The 13,499-nt window shown below is 37.7% G+C and overlaps 2 long non-coding RNA genes and 1 other non-coding gene across 3 annotated transcripts; all 3 read right to left on the bottom strand.

Moving 5' to 3' along the window:
- Window positions 1-1,973: 1,973 nt before the first annotated feature.
- Window positions 1,974-4,017, bottom strand: LOC139187942 (uncharacterized). The gene is made up of 2 exons (XR_011570983.1): window positions 3,692-4,017; window positions 1,974-2,332 (listed from the first exon to the last, which is right to left on the bottom strand). It is a non-coding gene; the product is annotated as an uncharacterized lncRNA (long non-coding RNA).
- On the bottom strand, window positions 2,419-2,491 carry TRNAR-UCU (transfer RNA arginine (anticodon UCU)). The gene has a single exon. It is a non-coding gene; the product is annotated as a tRNA-Arg (tRNA).
- Window positions 4,018-10,906: 6,889 nt separating the features above from the next.
- On the bottom strand, window positions 10,907-13,218 carry LOC103443835 (uncharacterized). The gene is made up of 4 exons (XR_001790909.3): window positions 12,981-13,218; window positions 12,668-12,804; window positions 12,003-12,061; window positions 10,907-11,179 (listed from the first exon to the last, which is right to left on the bottom strand). It is a non-coding gene; the product is annotated as an uncharacterized lncRNA (long non-coding RNA).
- Between the last annotated feature and the right edge of the window lie 281 nt (window positions 13,219-13,499).

Raw genomic sequence — 13,499 nt, forward strand, 5'->3', positions numbered from 1 at the left:
CGGTTTTAAGTCGGATTCGTTGAAAGCGTTGACGATGGCGAGTCCGATGCCTTTGGAGTCCAATTTGTCCCAGTGGATGCGGGGTCGAGGGGATGAAGGGGTGAAGCAGTGGAAGAGGTGGAGGGGATGGAAGGGTGTCGGGTAGGGAATTCAGTGAAGTTCGATGTGGGGTTTCCGTCTGGGTTTGGGTTGAGATGCAGGATAAGGAGGAGGAAGAGGGGGGTGGGGTTAGGAGAAGAATGGTAGAGGAGGTGGTGGTTGTGGAGAAAGGGGATAAAAATAGAGGAGAGAAAAGGGGGAGCCGAAGAGGGTGTTGCAGAGGGAAGAAGGAAAGGATGTGGAAGACGGGGTGAGTGGGCACGGGTGAGGAATTGGTTTTTTTTTTTTTTAAATATATATATATATATATATATATTTTACTTTTATTTAATTAATTATTTTAATATTTTTAATGACACGTGGCGCCTAGTCATTATCCACATGGATGCCACGTCATCACTTAACAGAATTTCTAACAGAAAACTTAACGGATGTATGAAACTGTCCTAAAATTAAGACTTGAGGTCTAACTCTGGGATGAAAAAAACTTCATGTACCAAATGTTGAAAACCACAAAACTTCAGGGTAGTAAATAGAGATTAACCCTAAAAATCATGTTAAGATCGCTCAATTATTAGTTGTTAACCTGTTAGCAATGTCAAATTGAAAACGGGGTCACAAGACTACTCTCCCAGATATAGAATGAAATCACTAGCAAAACCCTTAGGTTCAGGAAAACCATAAGAGCATAGTAATAAGTTAATTAATATAAGGGTTAATCTCAGTTTACTACCCTGAAGTTTCTTGATTTCAACATTTGGTACATGAAGTTGTTTTCGTCCCAGTCTGGTACCTAAAGTTATAATTATGGGACACTTTCATACATCCGTTAAGTTTTCTGTTAGAACTTCTGTTAACTGATGACGTGGCACTCACATGGACAATAACTGGGCACTACGTGTCAATATGGGCCCACTTGAATATTAAAAAACTAAAAAAAATCCAAATTAAAAATTTTAAAAATACAAAAAAAATAAAATTAAAAAGCCATTCGTCTCCTACCTGATCCCTTGCATCTTATGGTCCTTCTCCCTCCCTTCTCTCTTCTACAACCCGCACCTCTTCCCTCCCTTCTCTCTTTTGCAACCTACACCACCCTCCCTTCTCTCCTCTGCAACCCATACCCACCCTTCCTACACACCCAACCCAACAAAATCCCACCCAAAGGAATTCCAATTCAACAAGAAACCCATCCAATTTTTGAAATTTTTCAAAACCCAGTTGACCCAAATCCTAACCAATTCATGAGCATTCCTAGCCTCTGCCGCCACCCCACTGGACTCCGACAACAGCAAGTGGTGGCTCCCTTGCTTCGGTTCTTCTCTCTCCTCGAGTGGCTCGCGAACCGTAGTTGCTCCGAATCGAATTTCGAATTTGTGTTCCTCAGATTTTGGGGATTATGGTTTTTGCAAACTGTGGAGATGAAAAGGATGGAGGAGAGAGAGAAGGGAGGGAAGGTGAAGATGGTGGAGGTGGGTCGAGTATAAAGCGTTGGGTGGGCGCTGAGGAAAGAAGGGAAGGAACGGGGGTGAGGTAAGGTAAGAGAGGTGGGTGTGGGTTGCAGAAGAGATGAGGGACGGTGGTGCAGGTTGCAGAGGAAAGAAGGGAGGGTGCGGGTTGTAGAGAAAAGAAGGGAGGGAGGGGTTAGGGGGAGGTAGAAGATGGGTGGGTATTCTTTTTTTGTTTTTTTTTTTTTTTTGTTTTTTGCATGTTTTTATTGTTTTTTTTTTTTAAATATTCAAGTGGCTCAATATTGACACATGGCGTCCAGTTATTATCCACCTAGGTGCCACATCATCAGTTAACAAAATTTTTAATGAAAAACTTAATGGATGTATGAGAGTATCCTAGAATTATAACTTTAGGTACTAGACTGGAACGAAAAAAACTCCATATATCAAATGTTGAAAACCAAGAAACTTCATAGTAGTAAATTGAAATTAATCCTTAATATAATTATATATGAGCCAAAAGTCACTCCCCCTCAAAACCGGCATTGTATAAGAGGAAAAAACAAATTCCTCGTCCTGACCATCGGCCTGGAGAGGGAGGGTGGCGTGAAGCCCTTGTGTTGAAAGCAAATGCGACTGGTCGTGAGTAATTGTTGGCCAGAGCTATAGCCGCATGCGCTGCTCAATTTGCTTGTCTCCTGACCTAGTTCCGCCGTACGGAGTGGAACATGGAAGCAAGGCGGCTGATGGGGAAGGCTCTCCACGCAGTCTACGGCAGTCAACTGTAGTTTGCAAAACACATTATGCAGAGAGAGACATAAAAGGAAAAGGGAAGCATAAGAAAATGTAGCAAAAAAAGATAATGCTGCACGCCCAGTGGGACTCGAACCCACAATCGCTTGATTAGAAGTCAAGCGCCTTATCCATTAGGCCATGGGCGCTTTTTGTAAGATGCAGTCTAAATTGTTAATTTACTTTATATCGTACACTAGCTTATTGGTTTATGTAAAATTAAATGTATACTTTGCTTTTTGGAATTATTAGAGTACTTTTATTTCTAATATAAAAAATTGGAGTACACAATTAGATTTTTGAAGTTTTAGGGTCTGTTTGGTATTTGATTTGAATCCAATGTTTTTAACTCAAAAACAAGTTTTGAGTACAAATTTAAAATCTTTGTTTGATAGTAGATTTGAATACAATTCTTAAAACCATAACTCAAAAATATCTGAAAACAATGGCTATTGGTTGAAAACACAAAAAAGTGTGTTTTTAAACTTTTTATTTTATGGATTATCACTCTCGTCTCTCTCCCTTTCTCCCCTCTCTCCCATTCGATGTACTCCCTTCCCTCTTGCCTCTTCAATCCTCTTTTCTCTATTGCTTTTCCAATCCCTTCCCGCTTATATCCACCATAGCCAGGGCCGGTCCAGAGTTTTTTGGTGCCCAGTGCGAAAGCTCAAAATGTGCCCTTTTTTAATACCGAAACATATATTTAAAAAAAAAAATTTAACGAGGGCTGAAATCCAGTCGAAGCTGGGGGTCTAGGCCTTCACGCCCAAATTATATTACTTGAGAAAATATACAACGGGGGGACATAGTACCTAAACCCCGACAATAAAAAATACAATCATATACAACCATTCATAGCAAAGCTCCTTCAAATTTCAACATTTAAGAAATTGTCTTCTGGCATTTTTTGAAGCAAAATTATCAATTATACCATCATACTCTAAGTCTTAAACTTTCGGCAATTTTGTTATCCTTTGCCTTTTTTTTATTTTATATATATTGCCAGAGAGTTGTTTCCTAAAAGACATGACTTCGATAATTTGTTTACAAAAATTACCTACACATGATATAACAAAATTTTCCTATCAAAACTATCATTCCAACACATTATATATTATAAAAACACTAACACATAGTCTAACATATTATAAAAATTGAACCTAAAAATTGGGTTTGAAATGAAATCAATTATCAAATAATTCAATGATCAATTAGTCAAGAATTCATTTCATCAACAACAATAATTCTATACATCAATTATCAATTTATCATATAATTCTATGTCACTTGCATTGCAAAATTTTATATTAAATTATAAATTGATAATTCAAATTTTAAAAATTAGTTACCTCAAAACTCAAAATGGTTGGTGGTGAGGGAATGTACTTGCAGCAGTTTTGCTGAGACTGAGGAGTGTGGAGTGGAGGATGCCCTCCCCTGTGGCCCTGCCTGTTTAGCTGCTTGCAGCAGCTTGCTGAGAATATTGAAGATGTAGGGAACGGCAGCAGGGAAGTGGAGGATGTAGGGATTAGGGTTTAATTGGGACCGAGTGGTCCCTTTATGTTTTGTTATGTTTTTTTTTTATTTTTCCTAATCTGCGGCTGGGCCCTGTTGTTTATTTTTTTTATATAATCTGCTGCTGGGCTCTTTCTGGGTCCTTTTGTTGCCTCTTGGACTCTTGCCAGCCTCTATTTGGGCTGTGAACTTTTTTTTTATTTTTTTTTTTATACTTAGTTATATGGTTTTTTTTTTTTTATTCTGGTGCCCCTTTCATTTTGGGGCCCTGGACAGTTGCCCCTGTGGCACTGGGCCTGGGCCGGCCCTGACCATAGCCACCACCTCTATCCTTCTTCCTTCGGCCAAGACAAATCGATCTCTCCCGCCTCTTCAATCCTCACTTCTCTGTTGCCTCTTCAATATTATCTCTTCTCACTTGCATCCACCATAGCCACCACATCTTCCCTATGGTCGTTGGATCTCAGGTTTAAGACCGCCAACATGATTAGCCTCTGTCAGCTCGAGTTTGGAGTAAGGAGTTGGTAAATAGCCAAAGGAGTCGCCGCTAGGGAAGTGAGGGATGCGGTGGTCGGGAAATTGGTCTTTCGCCGCTGGGGATGGGAGGGATGTAGTGGTTGGGTAATTGCTTGGGCTGGGCGTTTTACTTTTTCTGTTTGGATTAGTTTTGAGAAATTGCATACCAAACAAGGTTTTGAGTTTAAAATTTTTAAATCAAAACATGTGTTTTTAGAAAAAATTAAAATTTTGAGTTTTGTTCTCAAGTTTGATACCAAACAGGCCCTTAATAACCTTTTTTTTTTTTGTACAAGCTATCTTTTACACTAAGACCATCTCCAACCCATGGGATAAATCTTTAAAATAAATCCTGGGGAGAAAATATATCTCTAGGCTAGATTCCCTCCAGGATTTAAGCCTGACTTAAATTATTCTGGACCCACCAAATTGTCATATCTCAAACCTTTTTTTGCTTTATAATCTAACGGCTATGATCAAATGAGATCAAATCTAATAGTAAAAAAAGATTTGACGGCTCAAAATTAAATCTAATGTATAAAATTATTTAAGAAAATTATTTAAATCAAATTTAACTTAAAAACTTTATAGATACCTATGTATTTGTATGATTTTTTGACATATCCCGACCGGAGTCGAGCCGTGTTGGCCGTCAAGTGAGATTGACGTAGCCAAGTGCGCAACAAAAGTGCTAATAATAAGAAAATGCGTATAAATAAAATCCAAAACTAAACTTATTTAACTAGAGATAATATGTAGGTGTGTGAAAATGATCAAGTATAATATACATGCATATTAGAGCATAGGTAAAATGAAAGTGCAGTCGAACTAACTAAGTACTAATTATATAAACAGGGAGAAGATCCCTACTTTTATTTAGTAGAATGTCAGAACCGCCAAGTAGTCCTCATGAGCCACCAAAGATAAACAACTACCTAGAACCGAGAGGGGCGCAAAACAGAAGGGTGAATGAACAAAAACAAAGTGGTTGAAAACATATTTATCTTTACGAACATAATAACCCCTCTCCGTAAAACCCGTATAGTTTCCAGAAAATACTACTACATAGGTATGAGAACCAATGCACAAGAGCAACGAAAATTGAAGTATGCCATGTCATAATATCTTAGCGATAATAAATGTAAGCCAGGTGTGAAACCATACAAAATAGTATGCCAGTCGGAATCACCTAACATGACATGTACGACTGGACCTGTAGCTCATCAATCTAGGCAAGCACATGAGTCGGACTCACCTAGTGTGACCTGTACGACGGGCTGGGTATAAATATGTACGCTCAAGTGTTACGATCACGTGAAGGCTGTGTGATAATTCACGGGTCACCTACAAGTTAGAACCACCTATTGTGGTATGTACGACATGCTGGCACCAGACTTGGATCCAAGGTAAGCGTGCGGTGCGGGAAATGAACAATCAAGTGAAGGCTGGCCCTAGCCTCGGGCGGGAGCACTAATACCGGGGTGCAGCCATGATGAACTCTAAATAAATGTGTGCATACCAATGCAATACAACCCATTCAATCACATAATACTCACCTGAAGCTTACCTGAGTCTCCTCAGCATCACAAAATACATTTCACAAGTGTAACAATGCAACATTTAAAATGTAACTTATTTACGACATGGCAAGTAAAGCATAGTTCCATATAAAAACGTTTCTGGAAACTGTATATATACATATATATATATATATATATATATATATAGAAAAAAAATGCCCACTCACTGATAAGTAGCAGGATCGTAGCTCCTTAGCTTCGCTTGTCCACGCTCGTCCTCGGGGTACGTCTCACCTATATGTGATACAACTATTTTTACGTTAATTAATTAGCACATATACGAAATCCAGGAATAACTCCTCATAGTTTGCTCAAATGTAAGGTTTGAATATACGAACGTGATCTACTTGATGATGTGAACCCACACAAATTTTTAGAAAGATTTTTTTACACCGAACATGCCCTCACACGCCAGCCATGAGCAGGCATGTGCACGGCACACTAATGGAAACCCTAACGCCATTAGAATATTCCCTTAAAGTTAACGGAATATACTTTCCTCTTCTCTGGTCACCAGCCGGTCTCCGCCGTCTACCACTGCCGGTCGCTGTCTTCACATGCCGGTTTTTGGAAAATTTTAAAAGCTTTATATCTACTTCATTTCTTAACCAAAATCCATGAAATTTCTATGGATTTGAAGGTCTTGAAGAGTAGAACATGTTCGTACCTATTAGAAGTCCAAAATCTAACGAAAAACAATCGGAAAATTCCTTGGAAAATCCGGCCAACTTTGCAACTCTTCAAATTCACCTATTCCGATGTCCACTCCACTCCAAATCTACTCTAAAGTGCTATGGAAGTTGCATAAAGACCATCCCGAGCCTCAAAACCTTGTAAATCGTTCGTGATTGTGCTGAAGCAAACTAACTCCTTGTCGTAGCTTCTGGTTTTTGAGCTAAAACTCACAAAAACGGAAAACTAAGGGTATGGTGGTGATCGTGTGGTCGAGAGGAGGATGGTGGTGGTTTACAAAAGTTCGATCCGTGTGAGTTTGATGATGGTTGTGTATATGGGGTGTCTTAGGTGTGTGGAGGGAGAAAAGTTGAGAAGGAGAAAGAGAAAATGAAGAGTGAGTGTGTGTGTGTGTGTGTTCTGATTGGCTAAGAGAGAGAGAGAGAGAGAGAGAGAGAGAGAGAGAGAGCGCTAATTTTAATTGGCCCAAAAGAAGAAAAACAAATTATCTTATTGGGCTAAAAGAAATAGGAGCCCATATAATTGGTCCACAATTTGCCCATTTACGCACCTAAATAATCGTAACTTTTTTGTTATGTCTCCAATTCGGTTCTAACTTGCTTCAATGCACTTGCGACGTCGAGTACAATTTAATTACGACAACGGAAATAATAATTTAAAACTGCATATACACATCCACGTCACTTAGCCAATGAGGGCATATTCGTCACTTTACACGCTCAAGGAGAAAATTATATAATAAATTGGGACGAGTTGCACATTTTTAATTACTTATCAGAATTTAAATATTTTTAGACTAAAATGTTCATAAAAACAAATTAAGATAATCTACGCAAATTTTATTTTTAAAAAAAATACCGAAAACAAAAAGTTAGGTTAAAATCATTAGTTAATCATCATGGTCTAAAATTTTAAGCCACAAGGGTTAGAGGAGAAAAATAGTTTATGGCTTATGGCTTAAAATTTTCAGGCTTAAATTTTTAAGCTTTATCCCCAAGGGTTGGAGATGGTCTATGGGACATTAAAAGGATGAGGGGAAGTTTGAACTTTAAATCCGATATATAGTAGGTCAAAGAGGAAACCACTAGAGTAATCCACCACTTGCCAAAAGAAAATTTAAAAATGCTAGGGAGACCATCTTTTTAAACTTTATTTTGTAAACCACATAATGTAACGGTTGATGATTGGATTCATTTTATAATGAATTAAAGAGAGAATCCAATAATCAACCGCTACATCATGTGGTCTTTAAAAATGATCTCTTTAGCATCACAATGAGATTGAAGATTGCTCATCATCTTTGGGGCTTTCACCAAATATTCTTGAATTAGATACTCAAGCTGAGATTTCTTATTTGCAAAGTTCAAGTTTAACATTGTTGTTGAAGGTGTTCTCATTGAAGAAATAAACTCTCACTTTTTCTTTTTCGCTTATATAGTGCCTCAATATGTGCCATGTGCAAATAGTTGGACAATGCATCTTCTAGCTAAGAATGTGCTTATATCTACCAAGTTTAGTGCGTGACTTGAAGGTGAATATTATATCATGTATCTCTATATGCTTTAAATGAATATAACTTCTTTTATCCAAAAACGCAAAAACCTTCTTCATCACAAAAACAAAAACAAAAAAACAAAAAAAACAACAAACCTAGAGTTTTTTTTCTTGAACTTGTACCTCAAATTCAATTTTGGTAAATCCTCAATCGAATAAATAAGTGTCCTATACTCCTTTGTCTAGGTAATCACTTATGGGAATTGTAAGAATATCATTTCCTTCTAAGAAAGAAAAAGGTAAAATTTTCGCTTATGTATTCGCTGATGAGAAATGCAAGAATATCATTTTTTTTTTCTAAGAAAAAAAAAATACAATATTGAAATTTGTGAGCATATACCAATCAAGATTGTCTATTCATCATTCATGTGCACGTTAAAGATAATTTTCTCATATTCACAAACGGCAAATTAGTAGATTTATAGACTATATAAAAAAAACAATGCGAGTTACATCTATTATTTTTCCAACACGAGTGATATCAATTATGAATCTTATGATGCATGTGAATCTTGCTATATATATTTTAAAAACATTGTCCGTTTAGAGTAATGTTATTCTTACCATATTATTATATCATAATTTCTATACCACCTTATGTGGCAGCTTACTTGGACATGTCACATGCCACATCTTTAGTTTTAGTTTTATTATTACTATAATTAACACTTATTCTTTAAAAAAAAATTAATAATTAAAACACCCTAATTAGAATTGATTAGGTCTGACACTTCATTTTCCACTCCATCTCCTTTCTCCCTCTCACCCCAATCTCCTCCCTCCTTCCTTTTCAGCCTCCAGCAATCTCCATTTTTTTGTCAAATTTTATTTGGTTTCTAACTGATCGTATTTTTTTTCCTTTTTATTGTCATAAAATAAGGGTTAGCTAATCGTTTTATTGAACAATGACTTTATATGCATCTTTAAAATTTTGATGGAGTCAAAAGGAACAGGTTTTCTATCAAATTGAAGGTTATGGGGTCACTGTTCTTGAAAAATCCTCAAATTTATACTGCAGTTGCTTGCCAATTATTGAAATTAATTATGCTTTTTTTTTGCCTTTCGCAATTGGCCTTTTGTTTTTTGTTTTTTTAATGTTCTTTCTATTTGTTATGGAAAAGAGGAGGAAGGAGGATGAAGAAGCACAAGACAATTAGAGGAACTTTAAGGAGGGAGGAGGAGATTGGGATGACGAGTATTTGAGGACGACTAGACGAGGGATGCAAGAATATGAAAATTGAAGCGTTTTAATTCAATCTAATATCTGTTTCTGAACAAAAACTAATTAAAATTAAGGCTAAATAGCCAAAATGGTCCCTGAGATTTGTGTAACTCATCACTTTGGTCCCTAACATTTCAAATCGATAAAAGTGGTCCTTGAGATTGTCCACCATCCATCATTTTGGTCATTCCGTTAAAAACTCTGTTAAGTGTCTCGGAGCTTTTGGCCGAAAGTTCAGGCAATTTTCAAAGCTTCGTAACTCAATCGTTTCTTAACCAAATTCGACCCATAATATATCAAAATGAATATGGGAAAGTGTAGAATAAGATTATACCTATTTGGAAGCCCAATGGTTGCCAGAGATAGTCGGAAAATAGCCTAAAAGTTGACTGGTGCGAGGGAAAACTTGAAAACTCGTCGAAAACTGGGTAAACTTTAAACATTCATAACTTCTTCAATACTCAACAAAATCAAGTGATTCAAAAATAAAAATCATACTTCTCGACGAGAAAAAAAGAATGTTACCTTTTGTGATGGATAAATCGCCGTGTTTTGGCCAGAAAACGACTCAAAAGTGGCTGTCTTGGTCTCGAGTTAGCCACTTTTGAGCCATTTTTCTGGCCAAACCACAACGATTTAGCCATCTAAAAAGGTACCATTCTCTTCATCTTATCAAAAAGTATGATTTTCATTTTTGAATCACTTGATTTCGTTGAGTATTGAAGAAGTTATGAACGTTTAAATTTTACCCAGTTTTCGGCAAGTTTTCAAGTTTTCCCTCGGACCAGTCAACTTTGAGGCTATTTTCAGGTCATCTCCGGCAGCCATTGGGCTTCCAAATAGGTATAATCTTATTCTACACTTTCCTATCTTCATTTTGATATATTATGGGTCGAATTTGGTTAATAAACGATTAAGTTACGAAGCTTTGAAAATTGCCCAAACTTCCGGCCAAGAGCTCCGGGACACTTAACGGAGTTTTTAACGAAATGACCAAAATGATGCATGGTGGACAATCTCAAGGACCACTTTTATCGATTTGAAATGTTAGGGACCAAAATGATGAGTTATGCAAATCTCATGGACCATTTTGGCTATTTAGCCTATTTATAAAATTTATATGGAAATATATTGTAGTTAAGTGAAGTGACATGTCCAAGTCAGCTGTCACATAATGTGGTATAAGATTGTGGTATAATAATTTTGTAAGAACAACATTATTGGTCCGTTTAATTATGAAAGAAACTCCCTTGCAACTTATTTAATACATTTTTTTCTGTTCTCTAAGCACCATAAATAACCAACAGGATCCTCTTCCAATCATTTTGGTAGAATTATAGGAATTTGTAAATTGTGTTCGTTCATCATACATCATGCAATTAATATTTGTTAGGTACTGTTTGTATATTAAATAAAAATATTTAAAATAATTTCTGATCACATGATGTATGATTAATGAATATGATTCACGGATTCCTAGAATCTTTACAAACAGGATCCGGATTCAATAAATAAAGGGAGTTTTAACAAAGCATTCCTGGGACCGTTCACTTTTAAAGAAAAACCACACTGACACACCCCGTCCCGAAGAAGGCGTGCTGGCCGTCACGTGAGAGTGACGTAACCATTTACACAGTTCGAAAGCTCTTAAAATACAATTACTAAATGGAAACCCCTAAAGGTGAGTCCTACTTTTGTGAATTCTGTCAAAACGCCGTTGGGTTCCTCGTGGCCACCAAAGCTCTGCTAACTTAAACCTGGAGGGGCGAAAAACAAATTTGAGTGGGTCAGTAAAACAAAGTGTTTCGAAAACCTTTCATTTAAAACATTTCTAACCCCTCACCGTAAAACCTGTATACTTTCCCAGAAAATAGTATATATATATAAAACCGTTTATAATCTCAAAACTCAAATCTCAAATCTTTAACATTTTTTTTTTCAAGAAAAGATGTCATGCCATAAATCAAATTATAATCAGGTGGAAATAGGGAATCAATCGGAGACCCTGCAGTTGGTCCTGTACGATCAATTCAATAGCTCAATAATCCCCTCAGCCGGAGTCACCACAGTGACCTATACGGCCCTACTCTGCACATCACACGGAACTACGTAAGGTAGTATGTACGCTAAAAGGTGTAAAGATACGCTCTAGTGCTTCTCACATCAATCATCAGCGCGCATATCTAATGTCACCCACCAGTCGGAACCCCTCTAATGGTCTGTACGACTGGCATGTCGGAACCCTCACACGGTCTGTACGACATCCACCTACTTGGATCCAAGGCGAGCGTGCGGTGTGGTGAATAATATAAGCACTAACACCTAGGGTGCAGATTACGAGCTCAAATTATATCGATATCAACCAATTCAATGCATAAATGAACTCACCTGACTTACCTTTGCATCCACAGCACCATGCAATATGCATGCATCATATATCAATCATATAATTCATAAACCAATTCATGATTTTCAAATAATTCTAGGCATGGCATGTTCAAAACATATTTTCATATAAAAACATTTTTCTGGGAAAAACAGTAGTATATAGGTAATACGAAAACAAAACTGCCTACTCACCTGGAGTTCGCCCAACAACTCCCTAGCACCGTACATCAAGGCGTCGTGATGATCAGTGCCTAGAACAATAATCAAATCCAACCTCAGAAATCCTGCCGATCGAATACATAACTTATATAAGACACGTCACTACGTAGTTCGATCCGGATGATCTGCAACTCAGATTTCAAATCCGTAACTTCCAGAGGTCCACAATATACCTCTAGGACAACATCCTAAAATTTCATTACCATCCAACGGTCGGATCTCCGTCAATTTCCAAAACTAAGTGACGGTTAACATTCTATTTTATGAACTTACAACTTCAATTTCGGAAGATCCGTAAATCGGATTCCCAATCCGTAAGTTCCTATAATCCTCAAATATTACGTATTACAACGTATCAAAGTTTGATGACGATCCAACGGTCGGATCGTCAATTCACATTTTCACCTAACCACGAATCGTAACCAACTTAGGTTCAATTATTCAATTTACGTCCATCAATTATCAAAACTGAATCTAGAACCTCAAACACATGCTAATAATGACATTGGCGAGCCATTGGCCACGCGCCGCCGCGGGTGGCGGTTGGCCGCCCCGGCTCGCCGGAAAATTCAACTATTTCCAAAAATTACCAAAATTTGCAGATTTGAAGATCTCAATGAGTAGAACAACTTTCATACCTGTGGCCAAGGCCAATTTGGCCTGGAAGTGCTTCAATTTCACCAAAACCGTGAAGAACCCTAGAATTGGGTGTTTCCAATTCGACCTTCAAACTTGTTCCAACGCCTCAATTACCTCTTGGGCTTTGTTCTAGGTCCTAAAGGAATGCTAATGGTGTTAGTAATTTCAAGAAAACATTTCAAAATTTGATGAATTTAAACAAAAAGGTCGCGGCACCCGTAGGGGTGTTCTTCGCGAAATCACCATGAAATTCAATGATTCTTGGGGTGAAACGTGAAGAGGGAATGTCTAGATGTTGATTGGGAGTGGTACCTTGATTCAATTCGTCGGAAAATTGGACGAAAATGGCGAAAACCCGCCGATTTGGAAGCTTGGGTCGCGCGGGTCAAGGGTGACCCGTTCCTCCTGTTCCCCCGTGCACCACTCACCCTCCTTTCCCTCCTTTCCTTCCCCTGGTTGGTCAGTTTCTTCCTCTCTCTTCCTCTGATTCGCTCTCATCTTCTTCTTCTCCGATTGGGCATTTCTGCCCAGTCTCTTCCTTCTTTTTTCTGTTTTCTTGTTCTTCTTCTCATACACATACACACACCAAAAACCTTTCCCTCATCTCAGCCATCCATTTCAAATTCCATTAAATCTGGGCCGTCCATTTTCATAAAAGAATTTCTATATTTTACTAAAATTGTAATTCCTTAAAATCCCAAATTTCAAACGTTAATAACTTCTTCGATATAACTTCAAATCACGAACCGTCTGCGCCCACGCGTCCGTAACGACGAGTACTACGGGGATATGTCAAGAAAACAAATCTTAGATGGCACGACATGGTGATTA

The sequence above is a fragment of the Malus domestica genome, chromosome 09 (assembly GCF_042453785.1).
Source record: "Malus domestica chromosome 09, GDT2T_hap1".
Taxonomy (NCBI): Eukaryota; Viridiplantae; Streptophyta; class Magnoliopsida; order Rosales; family Rosaceae; genus Malus; species Malus domestica.